We start from the raw sequence: 25,305 nt of genomic DNA on the forward strand, positions 1-25,305 counted from the left end.
CACTAGATGTTCTCGGTGCTATGCTAAACGCCACTTAAATAGTTCGGCGTTGCCAGATAGTGTCGAGTATTTACTGATTCCAGATAACACACGAAGTAATCATGGAATTTTGCTTGGATACTTACTGGAGAAATTAGTTTTCGACCCTTACCGCAATACACAGTTACGTTCCGCTTCTCAAACTGTAATAGGGATGTGCACGAGACAAAATTTGTGGCTGTCTCGTCTCGAAAATGTGCTGTAAAAGTGATGTCTCGACTCGAAAAATGTATATTTCTCTATTGGAAGATCCGTGTCTCGATTCGAATTTTGTCAGGAAAATCCTGTCTCGACTCGTCTCGTGCGCATCCCTAAACTGTAACGCTAAGTCCAGGAATTTTATTATTGTCACTACCACAGTAAACGTACAAATTTGACAACAACGCATTATGACGTTTTGCACAAGTTTCTTCTTAAAATCTATTTCCTTAAATGTAAATTAATATTCAAAATGTGAAGCATAACAACAAAAACGGTCAAACAATATATATATATATATATATATATATATATATATATATATATATATATATATATATATATATATATATATATATATATATATATATATATATATAATATATTTCGTAATAGGATCGTTACTTTAAAATGCTTTACACATACAAACAACCATTTCATAAAACTGAGCACTAGTAAGATCTAACAGCAAGTGCTATCTTGTGTGCTCATTGTAAAACGAATCTAATATTTTCTTTTATTTGTTACCTTTTTCGATATCAGCTGACACAACCAAACGGATCAGTGTCTTGTGTTGTAGCTAAAACACAACTCTATCTTATAGTACAATATTTATAATATGTAACGTTTCATTGCATAGTAGTTAAGGGAATGAGATAAATATGTTCCGACTTCTGGGTGGTGATCCATCTTACCTCCATCCTTAACTCTCTACTACAAAACCGAAAGTGGTTGAAGGCTACTATAGATCTTCTGGTTTCAAACTATACAGAGCAAAAACGTTAAGAGATAGAAAGAAGCAATTTCTTGCTGTATTCTAAGAATAGAGACCATTTTCTCTCTTAACTCTCAATTCAAACCGGAAGCGGCAGGAAATCAGCCACTTCCGGTTTTAACATTGATCACTATAAAGTAAGCACTGTAATATATAGTGAGAAGTAGATTTATGCAATCAATTAAGCATCTCAAGAACATATTCCGTCTCCACTCTCTACTAAAACCAGAAGTGGTAAAGAAATTACTACCACTTCCGGTTTCAATAATAATTGAGAAAATATTACGCTATACAAATCGCTATATAATTGAGAAAATATACGCTAGTGTACACGTGACGCAGCTTCTTGTTAAAATTGGTAGAAATATTTATAATCTGGAAAGATTCATCAATTTGCTCAAAAATTGATTGAATTAATACTGACAAAGAGACTACGAAATCAGAATTTCAGATTCTTCCCAGATAAATACTTGAATGATTTTTATCAAAATTTATGAGCTGTTAACAGAATAAAAAAAAAACTATCAAGTGATAATTAATTATTTATGATTTACATATTTATATTTCTAAATGCAAATTAAATAATAAAACTTCTATATAGGCCTACTTATATACTGTGTGAGCAGAAATGACTTCGTTATTTAATAATATATATAAAAAATTACAAACTTTCAATTATTTGTTAAGATAGTTATGAAAAACTTAACTTTGTCTTTGATAAATTGAAAAGTAGACACTTGAAATATTGGGGTTATTTATACACGTTCTACTTTTTCCCTTTTTTTCAACAGTTGCAACTTGATATATGTATTCGCTAATCAGGAGATTCCATTTCAATATTATTTCTTCGCTTTTCCTCATTACCCTTTGTTCAGACATAGCTATTTATAATTTTTCGTATCTATCATTGTCATTATCTTGTCGGTTTTAATAATATTCGCCTGACACGAAAGAAATACTTTTAAAAATGGAAATAATAATACGCAAGTCATAACCGATTTGATTGCAATTTGTTCAAATTTCTACTGTGTTAAATGTGTATATCGTGCAGCGGAGAGAGGCATTTTTTCTAACAATTATTCACCTTCACCCTTAATCAACTTACTCACGCTCACCAGCCCTCGGCCTCACTCACCCTCAATCAACTTCCTCAGACTAACACTCGCTCACCCTCACCCTCAAATAGTAGCCATGCCCTCACCCTCGCACGCCCTCACTTTCAATCTACTCCTTTACACTCACCCTCACTCACATTTACCTTCAATTTCCTTCTTCACACTCATTCGTCCTCACCCTCAAATATTATTCATGCCCTCACTCTCACTAGCCCTCACATTCAAATATTATTTATACCCTCAATCTCCTTCCTCACACTCACTCGCCTTCACCCTTAAATGTTATCCATATCCTCATCTTTAGTCAATTTCTTCACACTCACATGCCCTCACTCTCACTCGCCCTCACCTTCAATCTACTCCTTTACACTCATCCTCACTCACATTTACCTTCAATTTCCTTCTTCACACTCATTCGTCCTCACCCTCAAATATTGTTCATACCCTCACTCTCACCAGCCCTCACATTCAAATATTTTTATACCCTCAATCTCCTTCCTCACACTCACTCCCCCTCACCCTTAAATATTATCTATATCGTCATCTTTAGTCAATTTCTTCACACTCACATGCCCTCACTCTCACTCGCCCTCACCTTCAATCTACTCCTTTACACTCATCCTCACTCACATTTACCCTCAATTTCCTTCTTCACACTCATTCGTCCTCACCCTCAAATATTATTCATGCCCTCACTCTCACTAGCCCTCACATTCAAATATTATTTATACCCTCAATCTCCTTCCTCACACTCACTCGCCTTCACCCTTAAATGTTATCCATATCCTCATCTTTAGTCAATTTCTTCACACTCACATGCCCTCACTCTCACTCGCCCTCACCTTCAATCTACTCCTTTACACTCATCCTCACTCACATTTACCTTCAATTTCCTTCTTCACACTCATTCGTCCTCACCCTCAAATATTGTTCATACCCTCACTCTCACCAGCCCTCACATTCAAATATTTTTATACCCTCAATCTCCTTCCTCACACTCACTCCCCCTCACCCTTAAATATTATCTATATCCTCATCTTTAGTCAATTTCTTCACACTCACATGCCCTCACTCTCACTCGCCCTCACCTTCAATCTACTCCTTTACACTCATCCTCACTCACATTTACCTTCAATTTCCTTCTTCACACTCATTCGTCCTCACCCTCAAATATTGTTCATACCCTCACTCTCACCAGCCCTCACATTCAAATATTTTTATACCCTCAATCTCCTTCCTCACACTCACTCCCCCTCACCCTTAAATATTATCTATATCCTCATCTTTAGTCAATTTCTTCACACTCACATGCCCTCACTCTCACTCGCCCTCACCTTCAATCTACTCCTTTACACTCATCCTCACTCACATTTACCCTCAATTTCCTTCTTCACACTCATTCGTCCTCACCCTCAAATATTGTTCATGCCCTCACTCTCATTAACCCTCACATTCAAATATTTTTATACCTTCAATCTCTTTCCTCACACTCACTCGCCCTCACCCTTAAATATTATCCATATCCTTATCTTCAGTCAACTTGTTCACACTCACCCTCACACTTAAATATTGTTGATTCTCTCACTCTCATTTACACTTACCCTGAATTTCCTTCTTCATATTTACTCGACCTCATCCACAAATATTATTCATGTTCTCGTCCTCAACGACACTCACTGAATCGACTCCCTCGCACTTACCCTAACTCGTTGATTTTATTTTATTTTCAAATATAGCGTCCTTTCCAGCAGCGTGGCTATATGAGACGTGGACCTACAGCTTAACGTGGAATCCGACCCACATGAGCTCCGGCCCGCAATCGAAGCCAAGTCTCCCACACCAAAGGCATGTACGCTACCTAACTCGTTCTGACCCTCATGTGTCAAAATGAGGGTGAATGAGGATCAAGGCGTGCCTCATGAGGGCAAAATGAGTGAGAGTGCCATCTCATCCATGCAATGTTATTAGACTCAAATTATGTTATGTACGTATGAGAAGACATAACTAGGGATGGCCACAAAGTTCCGGTTCCGCGAGGAACCGGTTCTCGGAGATCCGGTTTTCAGAACCGGTTCCGGACCTGGATCCGAAAACCCGGTTCCAGAACCGGATCTTAGGAACCGGTTCTAGACCTGGATCCGAAAACCCGGTTCCAGAACCGGATCTTAGGAACCGGTTCCAGACCTGGATCCGAAAGCCCCCAAAGACCCGTAAAGGAGGCACAAATTTCACCTTCAAAACACTGCAAAGAGGACCTGCGCTTGTGCCCTCCCCGCCCAGACTCGCTTGTGCTCCAGAAAAAAATTTTGGGCCACCAATGTTTTTTTTGTTTTTTGTTTTTATTTTGGTCCACCAGTGGGAGCCAAATGAGTTGGCCAGTTTGCCTGTTTAATCATTGAGTTTGCCAGTTACCCAGTTTATTTAGCCAAATGAGACAAGCGGCCGCCGCCTGGGCGCCTGCCTATCACTTCCACCATTTCATCTAGCACACTGTTCACAGCCTTCCAGCAGCTCGGGTTTAGCGTAGGGATCGTTACAAGGTTTAGGTTCCAGACCTGGATCCGAAAACCCGGTTCCAGAACCGGATCTTGAGAACGGGTTCCAGACCTGGATCCGAAGAACCGGTTCCAGACCTGGACCCGAAAAACCGGTTCCGGAACCGGATCTTCAAGAACCGGATCCGTCCAGACCCGAAAACCGGTTCCAACAGGAACCGGTTCTGGCCATCCCTATACATAACGGCTATGTCCGTCCGTCTGTCTGTTGACAGGTACCCGAGCAAGAACAGTAAAAGATAACGTGATACAGTTTTCTGAAATAAACTCATCCTTCCAGAAACAATTTGTCATATCTGCCTTCATCTCTCTCTGCTGAAACCAGAAGTAGTAGAAATTTATTGGTTGGTTTGAATATTGTTCCTCAAAGAATTAAAACTTTTGATTTATTGACTTACGTTACTAATAAAAGAATAGATCCTATTTCAGCTCTAATCTATTTATTCAAACCGAAATTGGTTGAAATCCACGATACTTCTGGTTTCAATATTATTGGTCTCAATAAAACATAAAGGTTAAGTTCTTTATTATTATTATTATTATTATTATTAGTAGTAGTAGTAGTAGTAGTAGTAGTAGTAGTAGTAGTAGTAGTAGTAGTAGTAGACCTAGTAGTAGTAGTAGAAGTAGTAGTAGTAGTAGTAGTAGTAGTAGTAGTAGTAGTAGTAGTAGTAGTAGTAGTAATAATAATAATGATTTACTATTCAGAGAATAGCTTCAATTGCAGCTCAAATTCCTCTATTGTAAACAGAAGTGGTAAAACTTTACCATTTCCAGTTTTAATATTGATTGCCATAGAGTAAAAATGGTGCGAGATAACGATAATATCTTTAGAAACAGATTCAGCGTTCCAATAGTAGGTTCCATCCTTTTCCCCTTTGATCAATCTACTGAAACAGGAACAGATAAATATGTCATTTCTTGTTAGAATATAGGACTACTATATTTAGAAGTCTATAGTAATTTGATGATGTGAAACGAAGCTCATTTTTTATGTAAGTACTCAACAAGTCAAGGTGGAAAGCTTTGCGCGTTTAGTGACCAATAATACACAGGTTTAAATTGCTTTTAGTAATTTAAGAAGGTTTTCTAGCAAGTGCAGATCATTGAAAGAGTTCTCCAAGTTCAAAAAACTTCCTGATCATATGATAGTTGTTCAGAATTCACTGACTTTTGTAGGATTGTTAAAAAAAAATGTTTAGCGTTTATCTGTTTCACTTTCAATTGTGTCACAACGCTTTAAAGGACAAGGATAATAATGATTGATCCTCTCCTAAAATATCTTTTTTTTTTTTTTTAATTTTGTCTGTCACCCCTTAGCACGTACTTGCTAATTTTTATGCTAAATATTGTACGTATATAATAAATTGTGAATAAGGGGGACTGGCACATCTATTAGGGTTACATCTTAGTTTATTTTATTGGTGATAGTAATGTCTGTTTGCAGGTACTCTCGACTTTGCTGCGATCGGTCCCAGTTTCGATTCCCGGTGAGGACACTCGGTCGAAAAAGTGTAAAAGCTTTATCCGGTCAGTCATCCTGACTAGAGTTTCCCTCATTCATAATACGGGCAAATGTCGGGATAGTACCTAACATACAAGTCTTAGGCTGCTTCTTTCTTTTCCAACTTCTTTCTTCCTCTCCAATTTCCCGGATAGTGTAATCACCGAGAAACGTCATCCCTCATACATGATCGGCTAACATGGCCATAGATGCCAGGAATCTAGAAATCTAATTTCTGATCCTAATCCTGTTTGCAAGTAGGTAAAATTACAACTGTTCTGATTCCTCGGTCTCGGTATAGCTTGTATTCATAATTTTCAAGGTCTACAGCTGGATTATATTTGTACTATTATGGTTTGGTATCGGTGGTTCCATGTTATGTGCCAGAAACTGTGGTGAATGGTTTTCGCAACACTTCGAGTCTTTTCAGATTGCCTATAGTAAACATTGTGTCACATAAGGCTGTGATATGTTCATTTGCATCTCACGCGTCTCCACATTTAATGTATTTTTCAGAAGCTCCCTCGTGGCTAAGCGGTTAGCGCATGTGACTTTGGCGTGCAAGACCCGGGTTCGATTCCAGGCGGGAGTTCATGTGGTTCGGATCCTACGTTAAGCTGTAAGTCCACATCTCATATAGCCTCTCTCCTGAAAGGGACGCTAAACTCAAAATCAAATCAAAATCAAACCAAAATCAAATTGCATTTTCCATCCAGTATTTCTTTGGTTAGGTCAGGTTGGTTAATTGGAGTTTTGGATTCATTTTCACCACCGAAGCTATATGAGACTTCAATACTCTCCCATCAGGAATCAAACCTGGGTCTCTATGCTCCGATAGCGTGCACGTTAAATGCTAGACCAGCGGGAAAGGCTCTGTTATTTCATGTTCTAATATGTATCTGCAGTCGTTTTCGGTTCGTATCACTCTGTTCTGGAGGGTCACTATTATTATTATTATTATTATTATTATTATTATTATTATTATTATTATTATTATTATTATTATTATTATTATTATTATTATTATTATTATTATTGTCCATTACCTTATGAATGTATGGCTTGCTGTACGGGGAATAAAAGCAAGGGTATTCACTCTCCAAGGTTTTTTCACGAGATTATTTCTACCGGTCCGACCAACACACGTTTAGTATCAGGCTGCTTCATTTATTTCAATCACTCGCAATTTATCTTGATAGAACGAGAGTAACCCATTATCATAATACAAGTGTGGTAATTTGTAGTCGGGAAAGCGATCCATTAAACAACCCATGTGTGTGCGTAGAGGCTATTTGTTAGTATACATGTGTGTGTTTGTGTTTGTGTCATCCTTGTTCAAAGGGGACTCGACCACATATAAAATGCCCAACCCAATGCGACGATACAGTTCATTTTTCTTCTCCTTTTCGTGTCCACCGTGGTTTCTTTTAGGCTAAGAACGTCATCAACTTCTTATTGTCGTACACGTGGAGTTACTGGATTTGTATCGTACCACAGAGGTCATTTGACCGAAGACCACTCTACTGATGAAAGACAAAACTAGTTATCTTCTTCTGTTAGTGTTAGTAGTAGCACATTCAAGATTACGTATAACTTTGACCTTTTTTTAAATCTTTTAACATTTTTACTATATTCTTTTATCCAAGTAGATTATGTCAATTATTCACTGACTCAAATTTCAAGGATAGTAAGCGATAATACAAAAAACTATCACCAAGAATAAAGATAGTTAGTTTCCATAGTAAGGTATCTTATACGCGCATTCTTTCGCATATACAGTGGGTCAAAAAGTTTCCGTACAGATGTTTTCAGGTTATGTATTGTAATATACCTTACAAAGTACAGAAAGGAAGCGACATTTTTTACAAGTTTTCTATAAAGAACTCCATAATAAACATATTCATAAGAAAATAAAACATTTGAAATATATAATTCAGAAGAAAATCAAATACACACGAAATACTGACCACATTACGAACCAAAAATGTTTCCGTACACATAAAGAAATGCACATAAATAAGAGAACCACGTTGCGTTTCGACTGCAGTTAGTGATCAGTTGGTCCTCCTTTGGACTTAAGTACTTCTCGCGTTCGTTTCTGCATTATAGTGACCAATTTTGATGTAGTTGCAGGGGAGATGTTCCTCCATTCTTCACATCATGCATTTTTCAATTGTTACTTGTTTATAATATTGTTTCCTTATGCTTCTCCCTAATTCATTCCACAGTTGCTCAATAGGATTACAGTGAGAAGATTGTGTAGGAGTATGAAGTTGTTTGGGCACTTATACAATAACCACTTTTTCATTTTTCGTGCAGTATGTTTAGGGTCGGTATCTTCCTGGAATATAAAGGAGGCTCCTATATTCAGTTTCTTTGCACTTTCGTAGAGATTTTGTTTCAGAATGTTCAGGTAAACATGTTGGTCTATTGTACCTTCGACAAAATGCCAATTTCCTACTCCAACTACACTCATGCACCCCTAAACGAGTACACAACACCTCCATCCTTCACAGTAAGACACAGATGCTTCAGTTCCATGTGCGTATTTGGGTTCCTCCGCACACTAACTCTTCCATCGGGTCCATGAATGTTGAACTTGCTCTCATCACTAAATAAAACAGAGTTCCACAAGCATATTGGCTTGTCTACGTGAGATTTTGCGAACTCTACACGTTTCTTGGCGTTTACTTTACTAACATTTTGTTTCTTACTGGCTACGCGAACGTTGTGGCTCGCTTTTCTGATGACAGTACGGACTGTTTCAAGAACCACTTGTACACCAATGTCAATTTCAAGCATAGTGGCTAATTTTGGAGCATTTGTTTTGGGTTCATTTCTAATGGTTCTTAAAATAACATGTTTATGATTCCTTCAGCTTTGTTGGATGACCACTACGCGGTCGATCTTCACAACTATTTATTCCAATATGCCTATTTAGAATGTATTGTACTGTAGAATGTGATTTCTTTGCAGTCTCTGCTATGTTTCTAAGAGACTTGCCTTCTTGTCTTAATTTTACTATTAGCTCACGTATTGGAATTTAGATTTCCGTTATGACGCGTCGTTTTACTGCCTCTATAGATCTCCCTTGCCCAAAATTAACTGCAGCAGTACTTTAACACTAATAGAGCACGCTACAGCCATTTGTAAACACTACAAACACTGTTTGATGTGTGTTTTGCTTCCTTCGTTTGTATATTTGTACCATGTACGGAAACATTTTTGACCTCCATTTTCAGCAACTAAACTTAAATCGTCAGTTATATTATTGATACAATCAGTACCATCACTATAATGTGTACACATTATAAGTATACAGGAACAAATTCAGCTAATGTCATTGCGTTTTATTATTTATTTATTTTAAGATGATATAACATTTTGAAATTACTAATCACTGGTAAGTACGGAAACTTTTTTGACCCACTGTATTTAATAACCCCGGACGTCGATCAGACACTTGGGACAAAAGCCTACCAGAGATAGCGTGGGTCAATGAAAACTTGAGCCATGACCCACTGAACCACCACCCATCCACTGTAACCCCCGACCCACTATAACCCACCACCTACAAAACTCACCGTTATTAACGTTTTACCCATAAACCACGCCCTCCTCTCAACTGAATAAAGAGTTTACCCTTGTAATAAAACAAGGCTGTGAAATTATCACTAATAATCGGAGTTTCAATTTCTGCGGTTAATCGCTCAAATACCGCTCCGTTGCAATACCGGTGTATCTGACTTTTAAGATATAAAATGGTAAAGTGTTATCATGGGCCATATTACGATGAATTTCAATTTAATTATCATATATAATTATTTCCTTATTGAATTACAGATACTTTTCAGTAGAAAATAGGATGATATTTAAAGTCTCAAATCAAGCTAAAGTTTAAAAAGCAGTGTAAAATTCGACTGTCTCCCGAAAGCCAATTAGTAAGTTCTATTGCACTAAGCAGAGTGGGTCAGTGAGTCATAGTGGGCCAAAATGGGTCGGTGGGTCAGAGTGAGTTAGTGGGTAAGAGTGGGTCAATGGATCAAAGAGAGTCATGGTGGGTTGGTGGGTCTGAGTGGGCCACGGTAAGTGGTGTGTCACAGTGTGTCACATCCTGTTGACCCACGACCCACTGATCCACTTCATTTCCGGAGCCCACAGTGACATGATTTTGTGCCAATGAACCCACCATGAGCTGACAGTGGACTGATTTTCTGCTAATTGAGTGGAATGGAGTGAGTAACCAACTGCTCAGGTCTATGAGAAACCTATACAGACCTTACGGAATATATACAACACTATATTTACACGTAATCTAGTATAAATTCTACAACAATGTTATTAGCGTTTGAAGGGGTGAGAAAACTTGAAAGATGAGACATATACCAATCAATATATCTTATTAAACGAAACAAAGTGATATACAGTAGAGCGTCGATTATCCGAAGTAATTGGGGGACATGGGTGTTCGGAAAACTGGTTTGTTCGGATAATCGAACTGTACTTGTTTATTTGCCATGCGCGGAGCGGCACGCCTCAACTCTAAGCTGGCGCAGCTGTTTCTGTGAACAGCTTTGATACTGCCGCTACTTCTACAGCCAGTGCCAAACCGACAGAAGTGTGCTGATTGTTGAAACACAGCGACTGGCGGCTTGGCCGGTCAGCAGCGCCTTATGAAGGCCCCATTAGAAGCAATGTTCCGCCAGCGGTGGCTCAGTGCGGTGACTACTGTGGGAAACTTGGTTTGGGAGTGAGGGGGATGATGGACGGTAGGGTGGGAGAGTAACAGGTGCGAGCGAGTACACAGTTCGGTTAAGCGGTCGTTCGGTTGACCAACGTTCGGATAATCGACGCTCTACTGTATGTGAGTTTAAATGCTCATATGTATTTTTCGAGAAAATGCCCAATTAATTTGTAAACCTAAAAACTTACACTGAAATATACACTTTTCATTGTGATACTAGCAAGATGATAGTGCGTAGTATGGTTAATGAGATATTAGCTTAAAAATATAATTAACTCTTGAATTATAATTTCTGATTTAACTAAAATAATCTCCAAATACAAGACAAATGTCAATTGATAGATCATATCATACTGAACAAAATAACATGCTTGATGGTATATTCACATGTGTAGTTTTCGAGAAAATAAAAAAATACGAATTTTTGTGGCGCTAAAATGTATGACGTTCGTTCCCAACAATAATTTTGAGTTTGTTTAAAATTTTACTGGAATAAGTTCTTATTTGTTTATGCACTGTATAAATTATGTAGCAAAGTACACTGTTAACTGGCTAATTATTATTTGCCTTTTCTTAACGGTGACACATATACTCTTTACGAACATTCTACTTATATTATATATATTGGATTATCAAAATTTTCCGGAATCGGAAATTTCACTTTCCGGTTTACGGGGAAAAAATCCGGAATTTTCCGATTTTACTTTCTGGATTCCGGAAAATAAAAATTCCGGAATTGGCCATCCATCCCTACTATATATATATATATATATATATATATATATATATATATATATATATATATATATATATACAGAGTGAATCAAAAGTCTGGACACGGTGGAATAAATCGAGAACTTAACTTCGAATCGAAAAACCAAAAAACACGTGTTTAGTAATATTAAAAAAACTATCTGATGAAACTCGACCCTCTAGACCCACCCCCTGGGGGCTGGGGTGGGGTCAACTTTGAAATTTCAAATGGAAACCCCAATTTTTGATTGCAGATTTGGATTCTACGGCCCAAACTATGTAAGGTTTCATCAACACTTTTCCGTCGGTGCATTATATGGCGCCATAATCGGCGAAAGTAAATTAACCGTTTGGGGTGAAAAAGAAAGATATTTTGCTGTTAGACCGAGAATCGTTACCAACAGATCCGTCACCGTTAACGACCTGCCACTTATAAACGAATCGCTCAGGTGAACGTCGCTTTAACATGTGAATGAACGAACGAGCAATGCCATCCTAATGTTGCAATCCCATGTCACGTGCCACTAAACGTGTTATAATTCACACATCCATACGTTGCATGTGAGAAGAGAAAATAATAATGAAACGAATAACACACACACACTCACACACAGGTATCACTTCTTGTACAAATGCTCCACTATAATGCCCAAATTACAGGTTACGCCTATAACCTTCGTCATGTCTATCCCGAACGAAAGTTCGATCAACGTACTTAAGAGGACTTTATGCCACGAAAATGAAATGAAATTTTTGAGTTTTAGGTCCCACGATCTTGCCGGTTAGGCTAAAGGAGACGGTGATTATGAGAGATGAATGAAATGGTGGAATTAAGAAAGTGGGAGGAAACGGGAGATGCCGAGAAAACCCACGCACACGGTGTTTGTCCACCACAAAGTTCATTTGGCGGGAGCAGGTTTTGGATCCAGGACCCCAAGCACCAGAGGTGAACGCTCTACCACTGAGCCACCGTGGCCCCACCCATGCCACGAAATTAAGGTGGTACCGTACATATGTATTGAAATGTGCACTCTGTTCACACAATGCTCTTTAGTGGTAACTCCTTTAGTTTTGAAATTATATTGGAACGACAGAATCTAATCTTGTCTAGGGTCCGATGTGATCAATTTATTGATGACACATTAATAATGTCGTATTTACGATTTTGTTTCGGGAGGGGCTTTGCTAACTTTCGGGGGGACTTTGCCTTGAAATGTGAAAATTCTGCAAGATATTTCATTTACTTTACTATACTAAGTAAGATTTAGGGGGGGGCTTAAGCCCGGAAGCCATCCCCCTAAATACGCCACTGCACATTATAGACATTTAAAAATTAAAGGATGAAAGGATTAAAAATAAAAATAAAACATACTACTACAGACTACTACCCTTTACAGACTACTACTACTATCACTACTACTACTACTACTACTATTACTACTACTACTAGCAGATAATAATATAATATACTATAATAATAATAATAATAATAATAATAATAATAATAATAATAATAATAATAATAATAATAAGGAGAAGAAGAAGTAAAGAAAGAATTCAATAATAATTTCACCTATCTAAAACTATGCGAGACTGCGAGCAGTCTCGTGAGTTGCAGTCCGACTATTCGCACAAATCAGGCGAAATGATGGCGAAACTCATGATGCCGTCGCTTCGGGGGACGACGTCGTGCCACTGCTGGGCCAAGACAACCGTCTGTCTCATAGCTGCCGTTCCTGAACAGCGGCGGGGCCGTCACGGTGTTCGCTGCCAAGCGGACAAATAGGCAGCCGCCTTTGAATTAGCACTAGCACACCCTTTTCGCTGCTGTCACCCAATAATCGACGACGGTCGGACAAACTTCGTCGGCAATTGTTCATGGGGAACGTCTCGGTTCCAAAACCTAATAGAGGTTCGGATCTCACTTTCAACTGTAGGTCCCGTCTCTCTCGTCCCACTGCGGAAAAGGAACTATAAACACCCTAACAAACCCAATAGTCACACATTTTCTTTTGTTTTTTGATCACATGTATACTTCTTTCATCACGTCCACAGCATTGAAGCTAATTAAAGTTCATATAGGAAGTTCTCCTGATTTCGCCATTACAGCGCCACGTCACACAGCGACAACGATGTTTCGACTAAATCTTATACAGGTTTGTGCGCAGAATCCGACTCTGCAATAAGAAATAAAAGCTTCCATTTCAAATCTTTCAGCTAACCCCACCTAGCGGTAGGGTGCGGTATCGTGTTTGGTACCATTGAATAACTTTGTTGATCCGACGCGTATTTCTCAAAATACTGCACCTTGTACAGACGGTCGGAGCTAATATCAAGCTCATAAACGAAGAGGGGAGCATCTAATTTCGCCGATTACAGCATGATATCACACATCGACGAAAAAGTTTTGATTATACCTTACATTATTTGGGATGCAGTCTCCGAATCTTCAATAAAACATTGGAATTCCCATTTGAAAAATCAATGCCCCCTCACTCCTTTTCATAAGGTGGGGACGGAGTGTTGCGTTTGATATCATTGGATAGCTTCTTGAAACATATTAAATACGTTTTTTTCTTTTTTTTCGCTTTTATGATCAGAAGTGTATTTCTCCAGTTACTCTACCGTGGCCAAACTTTTGGTTCACCCGTTATTTCAAACATAAATTAGCTTGACAGTTACAGGCTATTTTTGATAATTTCACACCATTCGAACATTTACATGTTATAGGGCCAATTCTACACTATCCTGATATCTTTTAAGATAGCATCAGATAAGATTCACTGGTCGCGGTGGTCATGTGTTATTTTGTGTAAGATGAGATCTACTACCGCGACAAGGTTGGATCATTCCGATAATTTATCTTTATCAGAGAATGGTACAATCGACCCTAATGAATGTCATATTTTAGCGATTAGGAAACAGTTATATCAATACATTTTCATCTTAGACACAGAAGTCAAAAAACACCATAGTGCAATAAGCAGATACTTCAATAGCTATACTTTTCTTCAATTTTCCTTTTACTTTTAATTGTTTTATTTTTGTCCTCTACTCGCCGCTTTTGAATTTTCTGGTTTGCAACACTGATACTGCCCCAAGCCCGACTGAAGAAGGTGTGCCTTTCTCTGTGTCTTCTGTCTGTGTGTAGTGTGCTTCTATCCAGTGACGAGAAGGAACAGAGAAGTGAACCAGTGACACTGAACGAGAACAGAGGTTGGAAATACTACCAAGCTCATGAACGAAATGGGAGTATTTAGGGGCCATTTATTTTCCCCGATTACTGCGCCATGTTATGCATCGACGGAAAAGTGTTGATGAAACTTTACATAGTTTGGGCCGTAGAATCCAAATATGCAATCAAAAATTGGGGTTTCCATTAGAAATTTCAAAATTGACCCCACTCCAACCCCCAGGGGGTGGGTCTAGAGGGTCAAGTTTGGTTTCATCAGATAGATTTTTTAATATTACTAAACACGTGTTTTTTGGTTTTTCGATCCGAAGTTAAGTTCTCGATTTATTCCACCGTGTCCAGACTTTTGATTCACTCTGTATATATATATATATATATATATATATATATATATATATATATATATATATATATATATATATATATATATACAGGGGCGGATCCAGGATATGATCAAGGGATGGGCTAAACCATATTTTACCGTTTTATCCAGTGTAAAGCAGGATTGAAGCCCATTTTATCCAGTGTATACCTGTCCCTATATCCCCCCTTGGATCCGCCACTGTATATATTATATATATATAGCCATGTATATTATTTACATACAAAGCTACATGAATTTGGGGAGGTAAATAAAGATTCAAATGAAGGAAAATAAAGATTCAACGGAATACAACATCAAAAAAGAATATATAAATAACCTTAAAGGGAATACGGATATTTTCATTCGCTGACTATCAGTAATGGAAACATGAGGAGAGCCTGATATGTTTCAGTGCGAAACGAGAGATTTTAGGTTTGTAAAAACAATGTAAAGACAACTGCGTTTCCTTAAAAAAAAAAAATCCATTCCACCTGGATCCATTCCGTTGCATCTGGAACAAGGTTAATGAATAATATGAGGACTTAATAGGATCATTTTTTAAAAAAAACTTTCATACGTTATGTCGAATAGTATTAGACTCTATTAACATAATAGGAAAGAAAATTAAAGATAAGTACTTACCTTACGGAAACACGCCTACGTAGCGCATTTCCGCAGACCCAGGAATCGTCCTCCCTCCTGAAATGAAAGAGAGAAAATTTATATATAGTTCTAAACAAATACTGCTTTATCCAATTCGTAGAACGAAAATATAAGAAGAGAACTACAGTAATAGACTAACACATACACCCATATATACATGCAACATATATATATACACCCATAAATGCAACAGCTGAATTCAAACCTTGTTCATTATATTAGACTTTGTTTACGCATTAGAAAAGGTCCGCGATGGGAAGGCATAGTAATTAAGATCGTACTTTAAACCGTAAAATTCTCGCTTGTGTAATACGGAAAAGCTATCCGAACGATTGTACGGGTTCGGGCGGAAAGGGATAAATCATTCTAAGTCCAGAGGTCAATTTCCCACTAGGCCTCCTAACAGGTTTCCAGATAATATGCAAATTGAACAAAACAAAACAAATAAATAATATATATTAAATATCCAAAATAGGAAACATTGTAGGTCTAATCAGTGATTATAATTTGAATATTTAACCCCTTCCCTCCTATAGCCCCCTCCCCCCAAGAAAAAGAAGATATTAAAATAAACAGAAATTATAGTGGTTTGAAACTCGTATTTATAAAGAACAACAGATGAAAATAATTACTAAGTCTGTCACATATACTTTATGAAGACAGTGTCTGGTTATTAAAAATACATGTATTTTACAAAGAACATGGCTTACAAATCATTTTGTATTCTGTAGGTAAGCCATGTGATGGTAAAGAGAATTTCTTATCCGTCCCATCCTTTCATACGTGTTACCTTCTCATTACAGCCATTTAATCACAATAACGCTTAACATTTAAGTGATGGTAGTAAAAAGAGAAAGATTGATGTCTGCAATAAAATAAATGACGATGCTGTAGCAGTCACTGTGTATGAGCACTTTGCAGGCAATTTGCTGTAATTATTACTTTGTTTTGATTGCATTTAAACAACAGTTAAAAGTCTTTCCTACTTGCCTACCTACATCAAATTGAAATAAGTGAGTTTCGTCAGACTCTTGATTATGAACTCCCTCCTTTTTCTTAATATATGTGCGAGGGTAAGTCAATAAGTATATGCAATCTTGTTTTAATCGTCTGTAGATTACTTATATGACTTTCTGCGCTCGCCAGAAGATAGATGATACCATTGTCTAAGCCCGTGACAGGTTTCAGTGTTATCACTTCAGTTCGCTTTGCGTTGTTGCTAAATCTGCGTCACTGTCCGTTTGTTGCGGCAACATGGCTGCGGCATTGTCCGTTTGCACTGCAGAACAACATTCTGTAATCCGAAGTGTTTACCAATGGATTGAAAAGTTCAAAAGTAGTCGAACAATCTTGAAGGACGAGGAAAGAGCAGACGGCTTTTGAAATTTTCAATTCGTTGATCAACACTTCGTCGTGGTACAACATTGCCCCGACATTGTATTGAAAGTTTTCTATGGATTTCTGTTCCTGGTATACCTTCAAACCACAAAAAACGCATTTTGATACGCTGTTCTCTTCAGTGTAAACGGACACTGGCGCAGCCATGTTTACTTTCCAACAGTTCAAAGCGAACTGAAATGATAACACTGCAACCTGCCACAAGCGAAGACAATAGTGGAATCTAACGGCTTGCGACTGCAGAAAGCCATACAGGCAATCTACAGACGATTAGAACAAGACTGCACATACTTATTCATTCACCTTCGGATGATTTTAACGTACAATTTAATTTGTTTTTATTTTTATAACGATTTCTAATTCTAGATATCTGTGTCGCTGAATAGTCAACGTGACTGCTATTGGTACTCTGATTGCGGGTTTGATTCCTGGTGGAAGGACTGAAGTTGTCAGTCTGGATGCATCGTGAAACAAAATAGTCTCAAAAGATAGTAAAGATGATCACGCCTAGAAATTTCAATTTCGTCCGGTAGATGTCGACCACTGGAGAATGTGTGCTGAAATCTAAATGTGCGATGTGTAACTTCTAGCATTCTACATTTATAGGCTACGCCTTTGTTTCAATAGAAGAGAATGGGATATGGATAGCCATCGTTAAAGTCACCGTTATACGTTAAGAAGTTAACGGATTGACTTCATTAATGAACTCGGCCTAGACAATTGCTCTACTTATCAATTGCAAGAATCAGAATTCGAAAATTCGGTTTCGTTCAAGTGTTCTCGTGTGAAGTAATGGACGTACTAACATAGCAAACTTATAAGTCCCACTAACGCGATCCTAATAAAAGAGCTTACTTGAATTTAGAGGTAGTGAACGTCAAACCAGAGAGCCGATGTGCTGAGTATAGATAACTCAGTTTAATATATAATATGATCACCGAGCTGCAGGGTCTAGCACTGAGAGTTTTATTATTATTATTATTATTATTATTATTATTATTATTATTATTATTATTATTATTATTATTATTATTATTTCTAAATCAATTTCTTGCTGGGATTACCGATCCAATTTAATAACTTCCATAGCGTGGTTGTACTGACGGAGTACATAATTAAAGTCAGTTCAATCGTTCTGTAACAATGAAAATATAATAGAGGAATCTATATATTAATAGCGGTGTCTGTGAACAAAAACCTTCAGATCCAAATTGAAAGTGACTATGTTTGTGACTCTTAATCTCTTGAACCGCCTGACCGATCTCGATCAAATTTTTGACGTAGATGTAATTCTGGCTCGGGAGCTATTCATTTTGACGGTAGAACTTAGGGGAGGGGGAGGAGAGGGAATTATAAAAAATATAATAAAACAACTCTTGAACCAAACGACCAATTTCGATCAAATTTTCAACATAGATGACGTTCGGGCATGGGATAATTTTTATCATGCCGTGCCTCGCAACATGGGGAGGGAGAGGGATAGGTATATAAAAATCACCGAAAACGACCAATATCAAAGAGCGCTTTAGTAATAGTAAAAACGGAACATATTACTATTTTCCCTTAATTTAACCCAGCGAAATCGGGGTGCGTCTTAGATTCGAGGACGTCTTAAATTCGAGTAATTATCGAGAAATTCTTAATTAAAGATATTATTAACGTGTTATTAAAACTACTTTGCTAGCCCTACATATTTTTAATTTTGTATCATACTCAATCATTGAGACAAGAATAGATTCCTGCACTTCTGCAGGACGTGCGGGTTTGCTATTGTGCTCCCAAAATGTCTTGAGTTGTGGCAAAAATGCGAACTAAAGCCACACCCTCACACACCCTCGTGTTGAGCCAATAAGGATTCAGCTGTTGCTAAGCGAGAGAAAGTGAATGGAGTTCCATCAGCCGATAGCAGCGCTTGCAGCGGAAGACTAGGGATGAAGTCAATGTGGTATATGTATAGTTTCTTCTTAATAACATGGTCAAAATATTATTTGACCCTTATATGTAGAAGTAAAAGTGCGTGAATAAATAAATGTTAATAGCAATATCGGGAATATGAAGAAAAGAAAAAAAAATCATAAAATATTTTGTTGATGTTTCTTTAGAAATAGCTATAATCTGCTGAGTAGGAGAAACAATAGTTGCTTTGAATTTATGTTGAATAGTGTTGAAGATTTAAAGTATTGTAATTACGTTGCTTTTAGAAGCGTTTCATGATTTTGTAAAGTTATTTTCATAAAATGACTGTGGAGGGTCATTCCTACTTCTTTAATTAGGCCTTATAGGAAAAATCGTCATATGGTAGACCTATGTTTAAGTATATATAACTGAGTTTACTGTAGTATGATAGAGAGATTTTTCTGAAAGATTCTATGCAAAGAGGAAAGAAAGATTGCGTCGGAAGCAGGGCTGGATTAACGCATCTGGAGGCCCGGGACTAAAAAGAACATGTGGTCCCTGCTAACTTCACCTAATACATTTATGTGAAAATACAGTATAAAAATAAGGGAATATGTTTCATATATTTGGTCATACTTTATTTTATGATGATGATTGTATCTTCATGATTCTTTTTAGATAGCCAGTTGAGATTTTGAACAGAGTGGAGACCCTTGTTCACCTGGAGGCCCGGGGCTATAGCTCCCTAAGCCCCTCCCTTAATCCGGCCCTGGTCGGAAGGACTGGAAACTCTACAAAATAGAGAACAAGAATCGAGGAAAAGTCGATATTGTTTCAAAAGAGGACAGGAAGGTTGGGAAAGATGTCATGAAGTCTGAGAAAATGAAATAATTTTTTTCTGTTTAACGTCACAAAATTATGTCCTTTTAGGCTAAGGGAGACGATGATTAAGGCACGTGAATGATGATGGAAGAATTGGTGGAATGATAAAGTGAAAGGAAACGGGAGAAAAGCCACAAACATGATGTTGTCTACCACAAAACTTACTTGGCCAGAGATCGAACTATTGACCCCACGCACCACAGTTAAGCACTCTACCACTGATCCACCGTCCCCCACCTCATGAGGTCTGAGTAATAAGTTGAGAAGGAGGTCTACGAAAGAACGAGGGATGACGTAGAGGTAGTACGAGGGGACTCGGCCAGACAAGACAGCTCGACCAAAAAGTCGATGAGGAGTCCAGGCAGTGGAGCTCGCGATAATCTCAACGAGCTTTACACTATCTGAGGCTCTCACTCGAATTTGCTGTTCTCAATTGGGCTCGGGCTTACTCAATATTGGTTTCGTCAACCTCATGTGTTCGTGCTCGCTAAAGGCTCGGGCTCACTATCCGCACTAGCTCGTTCTAAGCTTCAGTAACCTCACTGTGGTTTGAGCTCGCTCAAAATTCGGAATCTGCCAGCTGTTTACTTATGGTGTTCCCGCTAAGATTAATTCGTACTCGTTGTTGATCTCAACACCAATTGAGCCCGAGAACGAGACTCGAACGTTTCAACACCATTGGAGGTCAAGAAGCCCTAGAAGAAAGTGTTTGTGTTCAGCCGTGAATCGAAATATTCAAATATCGAACATGTTGGCAGTGGTATGCGCAGTAAAAGCGAGTATACAGAATACTGGTATAGAATGTTAATATTTCAGCTGTTCCTAGTGATTTGAATATTGCAGATTCATAAATAAAATTATTTTTAACCCAAAGGTCATTAAATATGCTGAGTCTTTACAATTGTTTTCCTTGGAATGATCCACAAGCAATGCGAAAAAGCCCAATGAAAGCTTTCGAGGCAACACCAATACATTTGGTTCAGTTAAAGGCAAAATAGTTTCTACTCCCTTGGACAATTACTATACTGTACAAATAGGGGTTTAAGTACATCTTGGTTCTTGCGTTTCCTTTCACGCTTACATTCCACCAATCTTTCCACTAAACCCATAATCTTTTCCAAAATATCCATTTCATGTCTTCAAATTCATTTTATTTAACTCTATAGCCTACAGAACAGCAGGGGCGGATCCAGGACGGACTTCTGGGGGGGGGGGCGGTGAGTTGTAATACTGCTAATTAGAGCTACTTTTAAGAGCTCCAAACTCTGAGGTGGGTTTTATTTATATAAAAATAAGAAAGTTTTCTCTTCTGGGGGGGTGACCCCGATCGTCTGCCCCTGGATCCGCCTTTGTAGGACTAATCATGAAACGTTAAATTGAGCATTTCATTGCATTTCCCACTACTATCTGTATCCTGTGATGACATACTAAACACTCTCGCCTATTGAACGTAGATGAACATTTCTGGCTACACTGAAGCATTGCCTTCGGCAGTGGAACAAGGTCACGTATAAGGTTTGGTTGCCCGAGATATTAATTTAATAATCATAGCATTTTAATTTATGATCTATTATAATTCAGCACTTGTTGTAATTAATACAAAATATTATTTCCTATTAAAAGGTAATAAAAGCTCGACAAAAAAACTGGAAAAGAAATTCTGTAAATCGACACCAGTAAAACACAAAAAATGGCAGCACCATCTTTTATCTCTCGCATACACTAACAAAAAAATGGTAGTTTATTAACACGAGCTAATAATAATAGGTATGGTAAAGTTTTTCTTTCTTGTAGTTAGAAGTTACAACCCTGACATACATTTACTCGATAATAATTGTAAGGTCGATTTCGTCTATAGCCATGCTCTTAATCTTCACCTTTCTTATCATGAAGTCATCGGCGAAGCGTAGCGCAGTGGAATTCGTCTTAACCTGTTTCGTTTATAATGTTACTGTGGTTACCGTATACCGAACGCATTACGTTTTTCATTTTTTGTTTCTCCTGCTGTTATACTGTGACTAATCAAACATATCATTAAGAGCCATTTAACATGGAATAAAGCTTTGAGATTACTATGTAATAGTAATTACACTTTGGAAATGACTTTTTCGAAATTAACTTTTCCACAGGGTACAAGATTCTATTACTTATCTGACAGTGAAATCTCTGTTTTGTAAGAAGAATGTAGTGGTATTATAGGATAGCTTCTTTCAAGTTCATATATTTATTACTCGTGCTACTGAATAGTGAGAATTTTACTTTCAGTACGGCTACAGATTCAGTTTAAAATAGAAAGTGTTCTGAGTTTAAAGCTAATAAGTATATGACTTTTGGGTACCAGATTTGAGCAGTGACGCACACAGAATATTCAATAATGGGAAGTTCAAACATTCAATTCCATGTCTATTGAAGACATGTGATTTTGTATATATATGTATAGGGTGTTTCGTTATTCCTGACACCAACATAAGACAAAAAGTATAGACCAACCCAAGTGACGGATCCAGGACGGATTTCTGGACAGGCGGTGGATTTTAATACTGCTACTTAGAGCTACTTTTAAGAGCTCCAAGCTCTGGGATGGGTTTTATTTATATAGTATAAAATAAGAAAGTTTCCTCTTCTGGGAGGGGCAATCGCCCCGATCACCACCACCCCTGGATCCTCCCCTGCACCAACCTGGGTGCAGAAATACGTCATTTTGGAGTTATAGGCTGCCAAAAACATGAAAAAAAAAAAAGAACTTTAAACGTCCATAGCTCCAATACTATTGGACCTACACCGTAGTCGGGTCAAGATTTCATTTAGGAAGTAGTATGTGCAATATCCAAATATCCATGTTTCAGAATCTTGCGGTACCGGTACTTCCACAACAATTTTTATAGAGGTAGTTGGTGAGTACTTCAAATTATATGCCCGTAGCCAAACTCCCTCTATAAAAATTGTTGCGTGAGTACCTTAGGATTCTGAAACATGGATTTTTGGACAGGACACATGTTAGTTCCCAAGTGAAGTATTGATCCGACTACGATAGGTCCCATGGTTTTGGAGCTATGGACATTTAAAGTTCTTTTTCATGTTTTCGGTAGCCTATAACTCCGAAAGCAAGTATTTGTGCACCCAGGTTGGTCTATACTATTTGTCTTGTCTTGGTCTCCCAAACTTTGTCGGTGTTGTTTTAAAACACCCTATTTCTCTCTCTCTCTCTCTCTCTCTCTCTCTCTCTCTCTAGAGAGAGAGAGAGAGAGAGAGAGAGAGAGAGAGAGAGAGAGTTTATTTTTCAAAAAATATCTTGCTCGAGTGTAGATTAACCCCCCACAAAAAAAAAACCTTATGTACACCACTGGATTTGAGAATCGAAGAAAAAATTACGGCTATAAAGTTTCTAATAAACTTTCAAAAATTTAGAATCCATGTCAATGGTCAGGACGTCTGCCTTCGTTGCCTTATGGTACTCGATATTAACGTTATCCGATTGAGATTCACAGTGGCGTAGAAAAGGTTGGAGCCGTTGGTCTAGAATCTTCATAAGGCATTTCTGTTTTCCCAACCTCCTTCAATTCACACTGGTATTATATGAAAAGGAAATAGTAATTTAAAACATTTTTATTGTTTCATTCTTATTTTTATTTGATTTTGAATTTATCCTACTTACAGGGGCGTCATTTAGGGGGGGCAGGAGGGGCAATACCCCCCAAAAGTTTGAGGAATGCATATACTTTAATATATTATCTGGTAATGTACTAGTACAAAACGTGAAATTTTAATATCGGTGGTGCTCTTGCCCCCTCGAGCGAAGTTTGAAATACCGCCCCTGCCTACTTATGTTTTGAAAAGCCAATAGTTTTCTTTGATGGGGCTATTTTAGCGTTAAATTTTTACTTTCGAGCGGGAATAGAAGAGAAGAAATCGTACCCCCCCCCAAAAAAAAAGAATTCCGAGATTTTAACGGGTTTACGTGTTTCATGACCTGATCCCTACATGCTAAAAAAGAGATTTTTTTAGGTGTCTGTCTATCTGTTCGTCCAGATGTACGAGGTACACTCGGCTAGAGGCCATACTGTTCAAAGTCTCGGAACCCAAAGTTAAAAAAATCAACGTATTTAAAAGATTGTCTAAAGGGATTTTTCGAATTTTCTTCTATACCCCAAAATAAGGATAGTGAAATTTTCTTTAAAAAAAATACGATTTTCTCGAAAAGATTGTAATTATTTTAAGGTGAGTGTAAAGGATCGACCATCACCAACAGATGGCAGCATGTTTTTTCCTATCCAACGTGCTTCGTATGGAGTGACAATACTCAAAATAATTCAATCAAAATTCAAGGAGATCAATATTTAAACTTTGTCAGAAAACAAATTGAATCACTAATCAGAGAGTACTCCATGCTTTCTTTTTCATAATTTTTCTTCGTTGGTTCATTTATTGGTTGAAAGAATGTAAATCGTAGGAAGCATGTTTCTGAAAAGTAAAATTAAGTGTACAGTACAGTCCCAATTAACCGAATTTCCAGATTAACCAAATTGCTAAATAAATATGTTTTGGATCTTTTAAAAACTCAACTTTATTTTTACAAGCTGAATTAAACTTCACTGTTTAAGTTGTAGGCCTTTAGTTTAGAATGTTCAGCTTTGATGGCATCATATAATCCCCATCAAATTCGGTTAAACAGGATTCTAGCGTATTCTACAATAAATTAAACAAAATAAAAGGTGCACGATTTATCCTCTAATTAATGATTTTTTTTTTTTTTACAAACTTTGAATATTGATCTCTTCAATTTGAGTCATTTATTTTGAATTGTATCATGCACGCAAAATACTTAAGAAACAAAGGGAAAACGTACTTGAATCTATCGACCATAGTCAAGCTTAGATTAAATTTCGTCAATTAGCATTCCATTATCAATCATAGTATTATATGGTTATAGGTAGTCGAACATTTACATTTAGATTAAATTTCATCAATTATACCCCATTATGAATCCTAGTCTTATATGGTTGTAGATATTGAGTCCTTACATTTGTAATGCTCCTTTCAGTATGGGCATTACAATCTTGTAATTATTCTGAAATATTTAATTAAGTTCATGTTAATTTTTGAAGATACATTGTTCTCAACCTAGTTACAGAAGCTGAGTTAAGAGGACTTGAAATATGGTCTGGACCATAACAAAAATCAATGTTGATAGAAGAAGAAAAAAACAATATTTTAATAGATTTTATA

General features: G+C 37.5%; 1 long non-coding RNA gene across 2 annotated transcripts in view; it reads right to left on the minus strand.

Annotated features, from left to right (window-relative positions):
* LOC145668273 (uncharacterized) overlaps positions 1-25,305 on the minus strand; it is a 468,786-nt gene that overhangs the window by 236,615 nt on the left and 206,866 nt on the right. For both annotated transcript variants that reach the window (XR_014128001.1, XR_014128002.1), the window contains exon 2: positions 15,883-15,939. This is a non-coding gene — a long non-coding RNA (uncharacterized LOC145668273). The remainder of the gene's footprint in view (positions 1-15,882; positions 15,940-25,305) is intronic.

Source organism: Thermobia domestica, chromosome 13 (assembly GCF_964235325.1).
Source record: "Thermobia domestica chromosome 13, izTheDome1.hap1.1, whole genome shotgun sequence".
Taxonomy (NCBI): Eukaryota; Metazoa; Arthropoda; class Insecta; order Zygentoma; family Lepismatidae; genus Thermobia; species Thermobia domestica.